Below are 17395 nucleotides of genomic sequence, written 5' to 3' on the forward strand. Positions count from 1 at the left end.
CCAATGCAACAAGTCAATTGACTATAGACTGCTATATACTGGGTAAGACATACAGTACAGCACCAGTGTCTGTTCATACACAGCACCAGTACATGATTTATTTTTATTTTAATTTGGTGTGCATTGGAAGAGGGGTAGTCTTATACGGCGAGTATATCCCAAACTCTATATTTTAACTGGAAAAGTTGGGGGGTCGTCTTATACGCCGGAATATACGGTAAGTGTAAACGGGGCCTTAGCCACATGTTTGTTTCAGGTGTGTGGTTCAGATGCTACTACAGCCAAAGAGATCAGCAGGACAGCCAGGCAACGTATACTGTTTAAAACATACACATCAGACTCTGGCCCACAGGCCAAATCTGGCCCGCAGAGCAATCAAGTTTGGCCTGCAAGTGGTTCCCCTATTTTGCATTATATTTGGCCCACTTGGAGACCACCTTGAAAGCTATAGTATGGGTGAAGCCCTAGATCACCAAGGAAGCTGTATTGGGGGTGAAGTCTTAGGTCACCAGGGAAACTAGATTGGGAGGGGAGGGGCAAACCAATAAACAACAGGGAACTGTATAGGGGAGAGAGGGGGGTCACTAAATACCAGGGAACTGTATAGGAGAGGGAGGGGGCCACTAGACAACAGGTAACTGTATAGGGGAAGGTGGGGGCCACTAGACACCAGGGAACTGTAAAGGGAGGCAGGACCACTAGACACAAGGGAACTGTATAGTGGAAGGGGGGGGGGGGGCACTAGACACCAGGGAACTGTAAAAGGGAGAGAGTTGGCCACTAGACATCAGGGAACTGTTTACAAAAGGGAAGGGCCACTAAACATCAGGAAACTGTATAGGGGAAGGAGGCCAATAGACACCAGGGTACTGTGTAGGGGAGGAAGGACCACTAGACACCAGGGAACTGTATTGGGGAGGGAAGGGTATTAGACACCTGGGAACTTTATAAGGGTGGGAGTTGGCCACTAGTCATTGAGGTTGACCCGCGACTTAGTCCCAGCGTTCAGCTCTGGCCCACTTTGTATTTGAGTTTGACGCCCTTGCTTTAAAAGGAAATAAATATGGCAGCCTCCATATCACTGTCACTTCAGGTGTCCTTAGCTACGGCAGCAGACAGGTAGGCATATAAAGGCTTCAGAGCAGGGATATCTGCTGCAAACACACATACAGTAAACACCTAATTCTCCACTCTACACAAACCGCACCTTCACAACATTTATTATTCGCGGAAAAAGATCATTTACTGAAAGCGCTACTTGAGGCCAAGCAGGAATTACATCTCTGACAGCTCGGCAGCGGCTCTGTGCCTTGCACTGACACTAAAAGCATTTCCCAGTAGAAGGTTTAATATATTTTAATGAAAATGTAATCGTGCTTTTTTTTAAAAAAAAAGTAGGAAATCAGACACAGTATATGATTACAACCACTTCACTGGTTTGTCTCTGAAAAATTAAAGTGCAGGTCTTTAATAAAGTACATTATTTCCTACTGTGTCTGTTGTGATTAAATAATAGACGGTTTCATGAAGGCTAGTTTTATTCAAATACCAATAATCTCATGAATATTAAAATACAATGGTTAAAAAGGAGATTTGCAAGTATTACAAAGCACTGTAGCCAGCCTCCATATTGCTGGGTGACAGGACGGTAAGTTAGAGAGTTGCTCTGAATAATTGTATTATCGTTCAGGCACAGTTCTTATATGCCATTCATAGAACATAGAACTGTAACTAAGGATTCAACTTTATCCCAATCAGTAGCTGATACCCCCTTTCCCATCTGAAATCTTTACCTTTTCTCGAATAGATCATCAGAGGGGTCTGTGTAGCTGATATTGTGGTGAAACCCCTCCCACAGTGTGATGTCATGACCGAGGTCCTGACAGTTTGCTGTCTGTGAACCTCGTTGCATTGTGGGAAATAACGGCTGATTCAAACTACCAAGCAACCAGAATCTCCCTCTCTGCATATGTATATCTATAAATTAAAAAAAAACTTTTAGCTTATTGCATTAGTAGGGGGTGTGGTTTTACATACACATTCCTGTCTGCCAGCAGTAAAGATGATAATTTGCAGGCTGATTGTGGATGAAACAATATGAACAAATTATATGGCTAATAATCATTTCTTGAGCTCTCTTCTATTTTTTTACTTTACACTTTGCAATGAGTTGATTTATTTTTTTCCCCTTACTACTATTTTTCTGTAAAGTTCCTCCTTAAAGAGTAAAAAAATTTGCATCCTTATTTCTTCTATCCTATAAGTTCCCATAGCTGTTCTAATGTGGTCTGGCTTACTGCAGCCTTTTCTAGTTGCACAGTGGCTGTGTTATCTCTGTTATATGATCTAATCTTCTCTCCTCTGTCGGGTCTGTGGGGTTTAGGCAGTCAGACTGGAATGTGCAGGGCTGCTTGTGATTGGATAGAAGCTATACACACCCTCTCCAGGCCCCCTGTACACTCTGTATGACTTACACACGGAGCTACTCTCAGCCTATCACTTGCTATGTCTTTTGTTTGTAAACACTGCATAAAACTGGCAATTACAAGCCAGGATTGCAGCAGGGAGTGGCAGAAACAGCACAGAGGGGCCCAGGAGAACATAATGAATAGAATGGTATGCTTTTTATTGTAAGAATTTTAGAGTACAGATTCTCCTTAATGAGGCACTGTAGTGACATGTAGTAGAATGTAGTAAATTATTCAGGATTTACAATGATTTTATGTAATTTGGGAGACAAAACACAATCACGTGCTCAAATTTTGATCAAAAGGTTGTTCACACTTTTTTACGCACACATTTGGAATTTTTGTATCCTTTTCACTCTCATGCTTATTTTTGCAATTTTTATGCATGTGTTTGTATGCAAAATTTTGCATTACCATTTCTCCATGAATACCAAGGAAGTTAATGCACCTGAAAATCCATCTAATTAACTTCAAAATTTCATGAAAATGTTCCTGCAAAATGCAAATATTATGCAAATTTTCTGTGTTTTCATCGACTCGCACGAATCGCAAATGAGAATAGGCAGACCTGCTGTCCAAATCGTAAATAAAGAAAATTACGCGTATGCTATTTCACACAGAATCGCTTATACGTACAAAGTGATGCCATTGAGATGTTACATCTTCAGCAAACCCGTTTTAATTTTGCCTTCTTAAAGAGACACTGCAACCTCAAAAAGATCCCCTGAGGGTACTCACCTTGGGTGGGGGAAGCCTCAGGATCCTAATAAGGCTTTCCACGCCGTCCTCTGTCCCACGGGGGTCTCTCTACAGCCTTTCGAACAGCCGCCGACAGACTCGACTGTCAATTCAATATTTACCTTTCCAGGCTCCAGCGGGGGCGCTGTGGCTGCTTTCGGCTCCGAAGTAGACGGAAATACCCGATCTCAGTCGGGCCCGCTCTACTGCGCAGGTGCCGGAGACTTGCGCCTGCGCAGTAGAGCAGACCCGACGGCGATCGGGTATTTCCGCCTACTTTGGAGTCGACAGCCGCCAGAGCGCCTGCGCTAGAGCCGGGAAGGTAAATATTTACGTCGCCGCTGTACTGAGGGCTGCAGCGAGACCCCCGTGGAACAGAGGACGGCGTGGGAAGCCTCATTAGGATCCAGAGGCTTCCCCCTCCCGAGGTGAGTACCCCCCAGGGGAACTTTTGATGTTACAGATTCTCTTTAAAGAGAACCTGTAACAAAAAAAAAAGTTCCTCTAGGGGGCACTCACCTCGGTAGGGGGAAGCCTCAGGGTCCCAATGATGCTCAGGCGGAAATAGCCAAGCAAGATCGCGTCCGCCACTACTGCCCTGCGCTGGATCGCAGTAGGTAAATATTTACCTTGCCGGTGTTCAGGGGGGAGGGGCGGTAGCGCAGCGCTGGATAGCTAGGACGGAGGAGGACGGGGAAGCCTCATTGGGATCCTGAGGCTCCCCCCTCCCGAGGTAAGTATCCCCTCAGCTGTTTTTTTCTTTCTCAGGGCCCGTTTCCACCAGCGTGAATTCGCACGCATTTTCTGCATGCTGATTCGCATAATGAATACAGGTCAATGGGCCTGTTTCCACTAGCCAAAAAATCTGCACAGCAGAGCCATCGAAATTCGCACACCGCAAGCATAGTGTGCGATTCGCTTGTAATGTAATTAGAAGGAAAATCACATGCGTTTTCACTATGCGAATTTACCATGTGACTTTGCGTACGTTTTCATGTACAAATGTATGTAAAAGCACACAGGCCTGGTTAAATTTGTATACTTACAAAAATACCCGAAAATGCGTGCGTTTTCGCGTTCAAATTTGCATACAAACACAAACGAATTTGCATTCGGTCATTGCTTCGTTGTGATGCGCAAGCCCCTTCACCGCGGCAAGGTAATGATCATGAAGGGGGATGGGCACATGTACATGCCTTTTGTTTTGTTGTTGCAGCCGCCCGCAGTGCAGCCAGAAAAATTAGGCAGGCATGTACACGCACCAGAAATATTAGTGTAGCAGCGGCCTTAAAAATTCGGGAATCCGCCTAGAGTCCTGGACCCTGTTGGTGGTGGCGGAGAAGGCAGTCAAGCGGCCTGCAGGCAAAGATGCTGTGTGTGGGGACTGACTTAGTCTTCGGTCGTGCAGTAGCCCTCATTCATCTTGATAAAGGTCAGGTACTGAACACTGTCGTGACTTCTTTTCTCAGTAACTATGCCTCCAGCTGCACTGAAGGTCCTTTCTGACAGGACGCTTGCGGCAGGGCAAGAGAGAAGTTGTATGGCAAATTGGGACAGCTCTGGCCACAGGTCAAGCCTGCGCAACCAGTAGTCGAAGGGTTCATCGTCGCTTTTCGCAGAGTCTACATCCACACTCAAGGCCAGGTAGCCGGCTACCTGCCGCTCCAGGCGTTGTTGGAGGGTGGATCCGGAAGGATTATGGCGAGGAGTTGGACTAAAGAACGTCCGCATGTCCGACATCACCCTGAGATCGCTGGAGCATCCTGTCCTTGCCTGCGTGGACTTGGGAGGAAGAGGGTTACTGCCAGTGGTACCTTGATTGCGTTTTGCAGCCACATCACCCTTAAATGCATTGTAAAGCATCATCGACAGCTTGTTCTGCAAGTGCTGCATCCTTTCCGCCTTTTGTTGAGTTGCTAAGAGGTCCGCCACTTTGTGCCTGTACCGAGGGTCTAGTAGCGTGGCCACTTAGTACAGGTCATTCATCTTGAGTTTTTTGATACGGGGGTCCCTCAACAGGCTGGACAACATGAAAGAGGACATCTGCACAAAGCTGGATGCAGATGTACTCTCCATCTCCTCTTGCTCTTCTTCAGTGACGGGACGCATTTCCTCTTCCTCCCCCCAGCCACGAACAATACCACGGGAACGTGGAGCAGCAGAAGCCCCCTGTGACGGCTGCCGCGGTTGTTCTTCGTCCGCCGCCTCTTCCTCCTCCACAGAAACACCTTCCTCATCATCAGAGTCTGACTCCTCTCCTTCCCCACACGACTCCTCTTCTTCCTCCTCCTCCTCCTCCTTCCCCCTCTGTGCTGCCGCAGGTGTTGTGGGAACATCGGGTTTGTGTGTAAATGGCTCCCACGACTCCTGCTGCCATAACTCTTCTCGTTCACGCTCCTCCACAGCTGTATCCACCACTCTACGCACGACACGCTCCAGGAAGTAGGCGTAGGGGATCAAGTCGCTGATGGTGCCCTCATCGCGACTCACCAGTTTGGTCACCTCCTCAAAGGGCTCCATGACCCTGCATGCATTTTGCGTCAGTGTCCAGTTGTTGGGCCACAACATCCCCATCCTCCCAGATTGTGTCCTTGTACTGTAATGATACAGGTAGTGGGTGACGGCTTTCTCCTGGTCTAGCAGGAGAGAGAACATCAGCAGGGTGGAATTCCAGCGAGTCGGGCTATCACAAATCAGGCGTCTCACCGTCAAGTTGTTTCTTGAATCTCCGCAAAGCGTGCCATGGCCTTGTAAGAGCGCCTGAAATGCCCACACAACTTCCTGGCCTGCTTCAGGACGTCCTCTAAGCCTGGGTACTTGGACACAAATCTTTGCACGACCAGATTCAGCACATGTGCCATGCAGGGTATCTGTGTCAGCTTTCCAAAATTCAACGCAGCAATCAGATTGCTGCCGTTGTCACACACCACGTTGCCGATCTCATCTTGTGCGGGGTCAGCCATTGTTCCACCTGTTTGTTAAGAGCAGCCAGGAGAGCTGCTCCAGTGTGATTCTCCGCTTTCAGGCAAGACATGTCTAACACTGCGTGACACCGTCGTACCTGGCATGCAGCATAGGCCCTGGGGTGCTGGGGCTGTGTAGCTGGAGAGGAGATCGTGGCACCAGCCAAGGAGGAGGAGGAGGATGACGACAGCGAAGCGGTGGTAGCAGGTGGAGAGGAGGTGGCTGGAGGCCTGCCTGCAAGCCGTGGAGGTGTGACAAGTCGGTCTGCTGTGCAGCCACGTACTCCCTGCTTGCTGCCATCAGTCACCAGGTTGACCCAATGGGCTGTGTATGTAATGTAGTGGCCCTGCCCGTGCTTGGCAGACCAGGCATCCGTGGTCAGGTGGACCCTTGACCCAACGCTGTGTGCCAGAGATGACACCACTTGCCTCTCAACTGCACGGTAGAGTTTGGGTATGGCCTTTTGTGAAAAATAATTGCGGCCTGGTATCTTCCACTGCGGTGTACCAATGGCCACAAACTTACGGAAAGCCTCCGACTCCACCAGCTTGTATGGTAATAGCTGGCGAGCTAATAGTTCCACCACGCCAGCTGTCAGACGCCGGGCAAGAGGGTGACCGGCAGACATTTGCTTCTTCCGCTCAAATACTTCCTTCACGGACAGCTGGGTACTGCTGTGGGCAGAGGAGAAGGAACCGCTCAAGGGAAGAGGCGGTGTGGAGGAGGGTGGCTGTGAAGGTGCAAGGGAGAAAGTGGATGAAGACGATGCACCTGAAGGAGGAAGAGGAGAAGGAGGGTGGCTTGTCTTTTGAGGGGTGCTGCTTTTCCTCAGGTGTTCTTGCCATAGCTGTTTGTGCCTTCTCTCCAGGTGCCTTCGTAAGGCACTTGTCCCTACGTGAGAGTTGGCCTTTCCACGGCTCAATTTTTGCTGGCAGAGACAACAGATGGCTTTGCTCCGATCTGAGACACACACGTGAAAAAATTTCCAAACCGCTGAGCCCCCCTGGGCTGATGGCGCTACGGTGGCATCAGCAGCTGACGTTGAAGGGCATGTGTGCTGGCTGGCCATAGCTTGCGATACATGGCACCGGACACTGCCCCCAGCTGTTTCTGAGGACAGGCTCCCTCTGCTTTTATCATGGAGTCGTCTCCTCCTACTCCTCTCTGACTCCTCCTCTGAACTGTCCCCCTGGTCATCTCCTCTACCGGGAACATATGTGGTATCCGTATAATCGTCATCATAATCCTCCTGGCCAGCTGTGCTTTCTTCAGACACCTCCTCAAGTGCACCAACTTCAGGTGGTCCACCATCATCCCCATCCACACACGTTACGTCCATATTATCGCCACCTAACTCAGACGTATGAGGTGGTGTACCTGCGCCTTCTTGTTGTTGTGGCAGTAGTGGCTGGGAATCAGTGATTTCACCACCACCATCAAATAACTCCTGTGAAGTGTCAAATGCAGCGGATGTGGTGCTTGTTGTAGCGCTGGTGGCTGCGGGAGATGAGGTGTTCTGTGTTAAAAACTCAATCACCTCCTCACGATTTTGGGAAGTGATGGCACGTGCCTTCTTCTGAGCACTGTATTTTGGGGCAGGTCCGCACGAAATCAGAGAAACACCACCTCGCACAGACATGCCGGTGCCTGGTGGCCTTCCTCTGGGTCTGCCTCTACCTCTTCCTCTACCTGGTTTGTCCATTTTGTCCATCTCGGGGGGATGCTAGCTATATGCAGTGAGGTGGGTTCTCACTCAACACAACCGGTAGTTAGATGCAGTGAGGTGGCCAGGTGGGTTCTCACCCAACACAACAGGTATTTAGATGCAGTGAGCTGGGTTCACTCAACACAACGCTAGGTATATGCAGTGATGAGGTGGGTTAAGTATACACAACAGGTACTGGGTAGTTAGATGCAGTGAGGTGGGTCCACTGAACAGTAAAGGTACTTAAGATGCAGTGAGGTGGGTTCTCACTCAACACAACCGGTAGTTAGATGCAGTGAGGTGGCCAGGTGGGTTCTCACTCAACACAACAGGTATTTAGATGCAGTGAGCTGGGTTCACTCAACACAACGCTAGGTATATGCAGTGATGAGGTGGCTTAAGTATACACAACAGGTACTGGGGTATATGCAGTACTGGGTAGTACAATGTGCAGCTCCCTGTCACACACACAGGTAGTCACTGAATGTACTGGGCTGCTGGCAGTGGCACACACACTATCAATTAGCAATGCTGTGCATGCAACAAAAGTGTCAGTTTGACACACAGAAAAAAAAAAAAGTACAGGATGAGCTCTGACAAGAGCTGTTGCTGGGTGCTATAAAAGCAATAACAATCAGTCAGGAGCAAGCAAAGCAGCCTAGAACCTAACTACTCTGTCCCTAGGAGAAAAAGTCTGCAGCAGCTGTCCCTTTCCTCTCTCTAGCAGGCACACGAGTGAGTGTAATGGCTGCCGGAGGCTGCCTTATATAAGGGGGGTGGGGCTCCAGGGCTTAGTGTAGCCTGAATGGCTACAATGTGCCTGCTGACTGTGATGCAGAGGGTCAAAGTTGACCCTTATAGTGCATTATGGGGCGAATCGAACTTCCTCAAAATTTCGCCTGGTGCAGGCGAACGCGAACCCCCGAAGTTCGCGTGGAACTGTTCGCCGGCGAACCGTTCGCTACACCTCTAGTCGTGTCGCGCTGGAAGTGTTCCCGACGCATAGCCTCATGGTTGGGGTAATGGAAGTCAATGAGGACGCAGTAAGGGCTTGCTTCACAAAGCCGTGATAACGCTAATCACGGTCATGCTATCGTTTTGCGTGTGCTATAACACGCGTAATGTTTTTTGCGTGCAATTGTGAATTTTTGCTGCGTATTCACGCAAAAATTCGCGATTGCGCGCAAAAAAATTTTACGCAAAACGCTAGAGCGACCATGATAAGCGTTATCACAGCTTTGTGAATCAAGCCCAAAGTGTGAACGACGGAACATGGTGCGGTGCGCATGCGGCGACCAACAGGAAACCCAGTGACAAACTTCCTGCCCAGCAAGGAAGTACGTCACGAAGAAGGGCGGAGGGAGGCTATGCATATGACCCTGTCGGCTCACTGTGCTGCAGGGTAATATGTTTGTCATTTTTCGCATCCCCACCACAACGCAAAAATCTAGTGTGAAACCAACCTCAAGTGAACCCGGGGTGAACCTAAGGCAAAACAACAGATACTTACCTAAGAAGAGGGAAGCCTCTGACTCCAACAGAGGCTTCCCGTGTCCTCCTTGAGACCACCGCCACTGCGCGGGACCCTCTTGAAGTTCGCAATCGTGCTCCCCTTCATGCATCAGCAAAGCCGTGCGTGCTGCACCATCCGAGTTTGGCCACGCCTATGCAGTACCACAGAGCTCATGCTCAGGCGGCTGCATGGGTGTGGCCACACTACTCACACATGAAGAGCAGCTCGGATGCGATCACAAACCTTTCGGGCCTCCTTAAGGCCAAGTCAAACGCTAGACTAAAGTCTTCTGAGGTGGGAGATAACGACGGCCTCTGCCCATAATCCGGCATGTGCACAGCAGTCTCCGACTGCCACCCGGCCAGCGATCCACCAAGCTGATCAATTGGGCCACAAGAAAGCTTTGATCTTGCCACTCATCCCGCCCACCCCATGACATCACATCGGGAACTGCTTTGTCTGTCCTCTGCCCCTCCTTCCGTACTGCAACAGAACGTATAGTTAGCCATGCAGACTAACTATGTACAAAGGTGGTCCAACGATGTCGTCTAAGGTATCGGGTCCCAGTCCCCGTCGGGTGACATCTATTGAGTGTGTGTGCGGGCCATAAAGGGACCCGAAAGGAAGAAAGCAATCCAATTTGGGTACTTACCTCGGGAGAGGGAAGCCTCTGGGTCCTCCTGAGGATTCCACGTCGACCTCCTCAACGTCGTTCCATCACTGAGACCTCCACAAGCCCGTCAACAAGGCCAGGTTGGTGGAGCACCACAGAGGCACAGACAGCTCACACCTGCACAGTAGCACAGAGCTGAACGGGATCAGCTTTTTCCACCGAGCCCGAGCAGCGGCTCTGTGCTACTGTGCAGGTGCGAGCTGTCTGCCCCTGTGCAGTGTGGGAAGACTCAGTGGAACTTTGGGAGTCTCAGCGCTGGAACGGAGGGATGCAGAGGGATGGGGAAGCCTCTGTAGGAGGTAAGTATCTAAACATCATACTTTATAATCTCCCAGATGTGCTTTAAGGTAAGTCTTTGGGATTATTTTTTTTTGCCTCAGGTACACTTTAATATAAAATCAGCCAATCAAGTTTTTCCTTCCACTGACGAGAGACAAGTGACTGTCACGGACGGCTTGCGAATTGTCAGCTACGAGCCGTGTCAGTAGATAACCCCGGCAGTCAGGGAAGATCGGCGCTGAACCTGCTAATTAAAGCCGGGATGATACATGTTTTTATCACAAGACATTTATCCACCCCAACGTATTGTCTGTGTAAACACGAGAAGTGTCATCACAACGTCAATCCCACAGCTGGTCTAATGAATCGCTACTTCACAGCTGCTCATTTCAGCGTCTCCGGGATGCGCGAGATCCCCTCCCCCCCCGCCCGTGTCACATGGAGAATTCGGATCGCGCTATTAGTGGAGGACTCTCAGAAAATTGCTGATTAATGAAACATGTCACATGAACCGTCTATTAGTGGTAGCGCCTGATGGGCTCTCTCTGTGGGGGTCACATGCTCTCATCTCTGGCAGCCTCCCTATTACAGGGACCACTTTCATTAGCTGTTCTTATAAAGCCTGCAGGAGAAACATTTAGCCTGGTTTAGTATGTGACATAAATGTGAATGGTTCCTATTCAGCACAAGAAGCTGTTGTTATTATGGCGCTACTGCTGCTTCAGCTATGGTAGGACTTTAGATGACTATTGGTGGGATTAGATTGTGAGCTCCTCTGAGGACAGTCAGTGACATGACTATGTACTCTGTAAAGTGCTGCAGAAGATGTCAGTGCTATATAATTATATAATAATAATAATAATAATAATATGGTAGGACATTAGGCTATGGTAGGATTAGACTGTAAGCTCCCCTGAGGACAGCCAGTGACATGACTATGTACTCTGTAATGTGCTGCAGGAGATGTCAGTGCTATATAAATACATAATAATAATATGGTAGGACATTAGACTATGACTATGGTAGGATTAGACTGTGAGCGTCTCTGAGGACAGTCAGTGACATGACTATGTACTTTGTAATGTGCTGCAGGAGATGTCAGTGCTATATAAATACATAATAATAATATGGTAGGACACTACACTATGACTATGGTAGGGATTAGATTGTAAGCTTCTCTGAGGACAGTCAATGACATGACTATGCACTCTGTAAAGTGCTGCAGAAGGTGTCAGTGCTATATAAATACATAATAATAATATGGTAGGACATTATACTTATAAGCAATACCAGTTGCCTGGCAGCCCTGCTGATCCTCTGCCTCTAATACGTTTAAACCTTAACCGGTTCAGCCCCAGTGTCAAAAACCTCATGCATCTGAGCAACATTAACCTCCCATTCTTTTGCCAATAACTTTATCACTACTTATCACAATGAATTGATCTATATCTTGTTTTTTTTCGCCACCAATTAGGCTTTCTTTGGGTGGTACATTTTGCTAAGAATTATTTTTTTCTAAATCAATTTTAACAGGAAGATTAAGAAAGAAATGAAAAAAAATCATTATTTCTCAGTTTTTGGCCATTATAGTTTGAAATTAATATAGCTACCGTAATTAAAACTCATGTATTTTATTTGCCCATTTGTCCCGGTTATTACACTGTTTAAATGATGTCCCTATCACAATGTATGGAGCCAATATTTTATTTTGAAATAAAGGTGCATTTTTTTCAATTTGCGTCCATCACTATTTACAAGCTTATAATTTAAAATGATATAATAATATAATCTCTTGACATGCATATTTCAGACCCTTACAATTTATGTTGTTTTTGTTTTTTTTAATTGTATTTTTTTTTATTAAAAAATGTTTTTTAAAAATGTACTTGGGCTATTTTTGGTGTGGGAGAGAAACAGCTAATTTTAAATGTAAAATAATGTAATTGTTTAATAAAAAATGTATGTGGGTGTAGTTTACTATTTGGCCACAAGTGGCCACAGTCAAAAAAGTCCTGGATGCGAACAATCTCGCATTCAGGAACTAGAAAGAGGACGGGAATTTATTTTTTTTGGCAGAGAGATGGCAGTCTCTGATGAGAGATTGTCGGTTTTTCTGCGGAAGACTTAGATTGGTGAATGGGAACTATATTCCCATTCACTGATCGGGGGACTAGCGGCAGGCGGCGGGAGCACGCACACCGCGCAGCAACAGAGCCTATCTGGACGAACATCTCGTCCAGATAGGCTAAACTGGTTAAACAAGCATGCAGCAGATCAGGTGTTTATGACGAGTCCATCTGAAAATGGCGCAGGGAGAAAAATGGCGCACCGTTCTGCCGATAAATGTATCATAAAACGCAATTTACCGTTTTAATGTAAATACAATAATACGGTAAATTTCGTTTTATGCTACAGATTGCAGAGCGGTGCGCCATGAAAAACATGCAGAGGGCTGGGGTCAGTAGTATAGGCAGCGGGGGCTGCTAGTGTAGGCAGCGGGGCTGGGGGAGAGATGCAGCGGGACACTAGAGGGCATAGGCAGCGGGGGCTGCTAGTCTAGGCAGCGGGGGCTGGGGGAGAGATGCAGCGGGACACTAGCGGGCATAGGCAGCGGATGTATGCAGAGGCATACGTTACCTTGTCCTGGGCCGGCGATCGCTCCTTCCCTCCGCTCCTTCTATTCGTTTGCTGTAGACCTGCAGCCGGCCAATCACCATGCGGAGACTGAAGCCACATGGTGATTGGCTGGCTGCAGGACTACAGTAAACGAATGGAAGAAGTGAAGGAGCGGAGGGAAGGAGCAATCGGCGGCCCAGGACAAGGTAATGTATGCTTCTGCACATCCTCCCCCGATGCCTATGCCCTCCAGTGTCCCGCTGCCTCTCTCCTCCCCGACCCCCGCTGCATCTTTGAACACTTATAACGCTATTTAGTGTTATAAGTGTAAGGCACACTGCCTGCGCCATTTTTTAACACTTATAACGCTAAATAGCGTTATATAATGTAAGTCTATGGGGCGCCTTTTTTATCCCCCTGGCGCTGTGTGCCATTTTTAACTGACCCGGTTTATGACATTATTGTCAGATCTGACAAGAATAGCCAGATGCTTGTTTCTGGTGTGATTCAAACACTACTGCAGCCAAATAGAGCAGCAGAGCTGCAAGGCAACTGGGATTGTTTTAAAGGATATAAATATGGCAGCCTCCATGCTCTTCTCACTTCACTTGCTGTCTAGCGCTCACTTCCTGTGGTGGAAATAGGAAGTACACGGAAGTGTATTGTCAAAATACGTTTCCACGCATGCGCAAAGCGAATGAGAGCGGTAAACAGATTAAAATACCTGTGGCGCCATAGGCTTACATAACTTCTGGTCTCTACACATCGCTGCACGTCACTGTGGGTCATCGCCGATAACGCGCTGTTGTAGTCGCGGTAAATTCGCTACTTCTGTCGCATCGCACCGAGGTAGTTATGCAAGGCCCCATGTGTTTTCATTGCTATAGCGTTACCCTGCAGTAAAAAAGGGTAATACAACGCAATGAATAGGTGTCAGTGTAAAAGGGGCCTCAATCTTTCCACAACCTCCCACTATATTCTAATATAACCCAGGTGAAGGTTGCAAACATTTGACACTTAATACCAGATGATCACATAACAAAATACAGAGCAGAAGGATGCTGCATGTTTGACTTTATTCATTAGCTTACACGGTCCAGGTGCACACTCTATAGCACATTCCTAATGCTGGATGTGTCTGGCTCTGCGCCGCTTTGTGGTTGTTCTCTTCACAGCGGCTCTGCTCCTTTTGGTTGACCTTCTGCGCCGTGTGGCTGATCTTCTGTGCTGTGTGGCTGATCTTCTGCGCCGTGTGGTTGACCTGCGCCGTGTGGTTGACCTTCTGCGCCGTGTGGTTGATCTTCTGCGCCGTGTGGTTGACCTGCGCCGTGTGGTTGACCTTCTGTGCCGTGTGGTTGACCTTCTGTGCCGTGTGGTTGACCTGCGCCGTGTGGTTGACCTTCTGCGCCGTGTGGTTGACCTTCTGTGCCGTGTGGTTGACCTTCTGTGCCGTGTTGTTGACCTGCGCCGTGTTGTTGACCTTCTGCGCCGTGTGGTTGGTGTTCTTACAACGCTGGGTCTGCGTCGTTTGGCTGTTCTCATCACACTCGCTCTGCGCCTTCTGGTCGGTGTTGTGCGGTGTTTGACTGATGTTCTTACCACACTGCTCCTCCTACTTCCCCTTCTTCTGCTTCGCTGGGTGGTTCCTTCTGCCATCCCCACTTTATTGCTTGTGTGTCTTGGACCTCTAGCGTCAGGCCTCGCCATATTAATCAGCAGCACTGATGATAAGAAGTAATGCCAGGAGCCTCAGGTATCAGCTGGCAGTAAGGTGGTGCTCTCAGGGAAGTCTGCAGAAAAGGCAGTTGTAACTGCTGAGGTGGATGCTGGGAGCAGTTAGCTGTTAGAGTGGCCGGTGAGAACCGTTATCCCCCTGAGGAGGCGGGTCCAGGTGGTGGGAGAAATTGCTGGAAATTTCTGGAAGTTACCTCAACCCAGACAACAATAAATCCCCATTTACACTCATCTGCATGCCGTGTGCGTTATTTAGCTTTCCCTTTCACCTCAAATCTAATGTAGTTCAATTGCATCACATTTGTTCTGTATTTTTCAGTTTTTTTTCATGTATTGTGAGATTTTTCTGCAATTTGAAATTGTATTGCAGCATTGATTTTTTGTGAGCGATGTGCGAATTGTGTTTAGTGCAAGCCAATGGAAAAGCAGAAAGAAAAATAAAAAAAAAATTTTTTGTGACACATTGCATCTAAATTTGTAGTTAATCAGATAAATTCTCATGGAAATTAACTTTATTGGTATTTAAAAAAAAAAAATATCGCAATCCAAAAGAGTGCATAAAAACGTGCACAAAAACAAAGGGCAATAAGTGAAACATTGCAAAGCACTGAATCGGACGTGTGCGCAAGAATGTGGAAAATCGCATGCGGAATTCGTGCGAACGCTGCGAACATGTTCCTCAAACCCCTCTTCGTTTGAAGAATGAATGTTAAATCAGTCGTATGTTTCAGCAATAATGTATGAGTGATTTTGTTCCTTTTTGAAGCATGCGTCCCCTTCCCACTCCCCACCCCCCTCCTCCTTGCTGTGTATACTGTACACTGGGACTATATCTCTGCATCCCTGTGTAAAGGCCCATACACTTACACTCAATCAATGTCACCTGATGGGGAATAAAGTACCCCTGAACTGAGAGGGGTTTTGAATGCTATCAGCTCTGTCTTGTGGATGGTGCTGCCTGTGACATATGTCACAACACCATCCCCTCATTCCAGTGCCTCCACTGGCCAATTTGGTGCTCCATGGTCTAAGCATGACCGGCTTGCATGGTCCTTGGTATGGAGGACTACTCAGCATCAGCAAGAGGGGGGCCGTAAACCTCTGCTCCCCTGTTTTGCAAAGTACCCTTGTCCATATTTTGTAAAAGAGGCTAATACCAACCTCTATATGAAATGTCTCCTCCTTACACATTCTACCCCTAAACTCATTCTACATCTAAAAAGGGCTCCAGGTTACAGCAGAAGTCATCCTCCAGGATATATCACCACAAGTGTTGGGGTAGTTACCCTCACCTCTCTTGGACACTAAGATGAGAATGAGCCACTCGTCCTTAATATAGAAATGGCACAATGATGGGTGGGTGGGTGGGGGGGGGGGGGGGTTAGTCCTCGCACTTGCTAAGCACTCCCCATATCAAGGACCATGTAAGTTGGTATTGTTCAGTTAGTGGAGTCCCACGCTGACAACCCCAGTTTGCATGGGAAAAGGTTTAAAAGGGCCCCTTAATCACAGGGTAACATTGCATGCTGTATTGCAATAGCCAGTGAAGAGAGAAGGAGAGATGATGTGGTGGCACACAAATGAGTGGTGTCCTATGGAATGGGTAAGTAAGAACATAATGGGCTCCTCCAACACTTGTCATTTCGGCAGCTGTGCACAAGATAAAGATGGCACCAAATGATCATTTTGGTCAACGGTTACTTATCTAGCAGGTGTGTGAGGTTTTAATCATCCCTAAGCTGTGGACGTGCTGTGGATGTTCCACAAAATGTGCATTGTAATGCATAGGCCAGTCATTCCCAACACCCCATCTACCTTCCTAAACTACACTAGAGGCAATTGTACTAGCTACCTATACAGGGGGCATCTATACTACCTATACTGGGGCAGCTATACTACCTATACTGGGACAACTATATTACCTATACCGGGGGCATCTATACTACCTATACTGGGGCAGCTATACTACCTATACTGGGGCAGCTATACTACCTATACTGGGGCAGCTATACTACCTATACTGGGGCAGCTATACTACCTATACTGGGGCAGCTATACTACCTATACTGGGGCAGCTATACTACCTATACTGGGGCAGCTATACTACCTATACTGGGACAACTATATTACCTATACCGGGGGCATCTATACTACCCATACTGGGGCAGCTATACTACCTATACTTGGGCAGCTATACTGGGGCAGCTATACTACCTATACTTGGGCAGATATACTACCTATACCGGGGGCAGCTATACTACCTATACTGGGGCATCTATACTACCCATACTGGGGCAGCTATACTACCTATACTTGGGCAGCTATACTACCTATACTGGGGCAGCTATACTACCTATACTGGGGCAGCTATACTACCTATACTGGGGCAGCTATACCACCTATACTGGGGCATCTATACTACCCATACTGGGGCAGCTATACTACCTATACTGGGGCAGCTATACTACCTATACTGGGGCAGCTATACTACCTATACTGGGGCAGCTATACTACCTATACAGGGGCATCTATACTACCCATACTGGGGCAGCTATACTACCCATACTGGGGCAGCTATACTACCTATACTTTAGCAGCTATACTACCTATACTGGGGCAGCTATACTACCTATACTGGGGCAGCTATACTACCTATACTGGGGCAGCTACACTACCTATACTGGGGCAGCTATACTAGCTATACT

General features: G+C 47.8%; 1 protein-coding gene and 1 long non-coding RNA gene across 2 annotated transcripts in view; both read right to left on the minus strand.

The window, feature by feature from the left end:
- The window catches only part of RAB27B (RAB27B, member RAS oncogene family), a 347777-nt gene that overhangs the window by 243308 nt on the left and 87074 nt on the right, over positions 1-17395 (minus strand). The window lies entirely within an intron of this gene.
- LOC137560458 (uncharacterized) lies at positions 14014-14843 on the minus strand. Its single transcript, XR_011029827.1, has 2 exons — positions 14236-14843; positions 14014-14196 (listed from the first exon to the last, which is right to left on the minus strand). It is a non-coding gene; the product is annotated as an uncharacterized lncRNA (long non-coding RNA).

The sequence above is a fragment of the Hyperolius riggenbachi genome, chromosome 1, assembly GCF_040937935.1.
Source record: "Hyperolius riggenbachi isolate aHypRig1 chromosome 1, aHypRig1.pri, whole genome shotgun sequence".
In the NCBI taxonomy this organism is placed as follows: Eukaryota; Metazoa; Chordata; class Amphibia; order Anura; family Hyperoliidae; genus Hyperolius; species Hyperolius riggenbachi.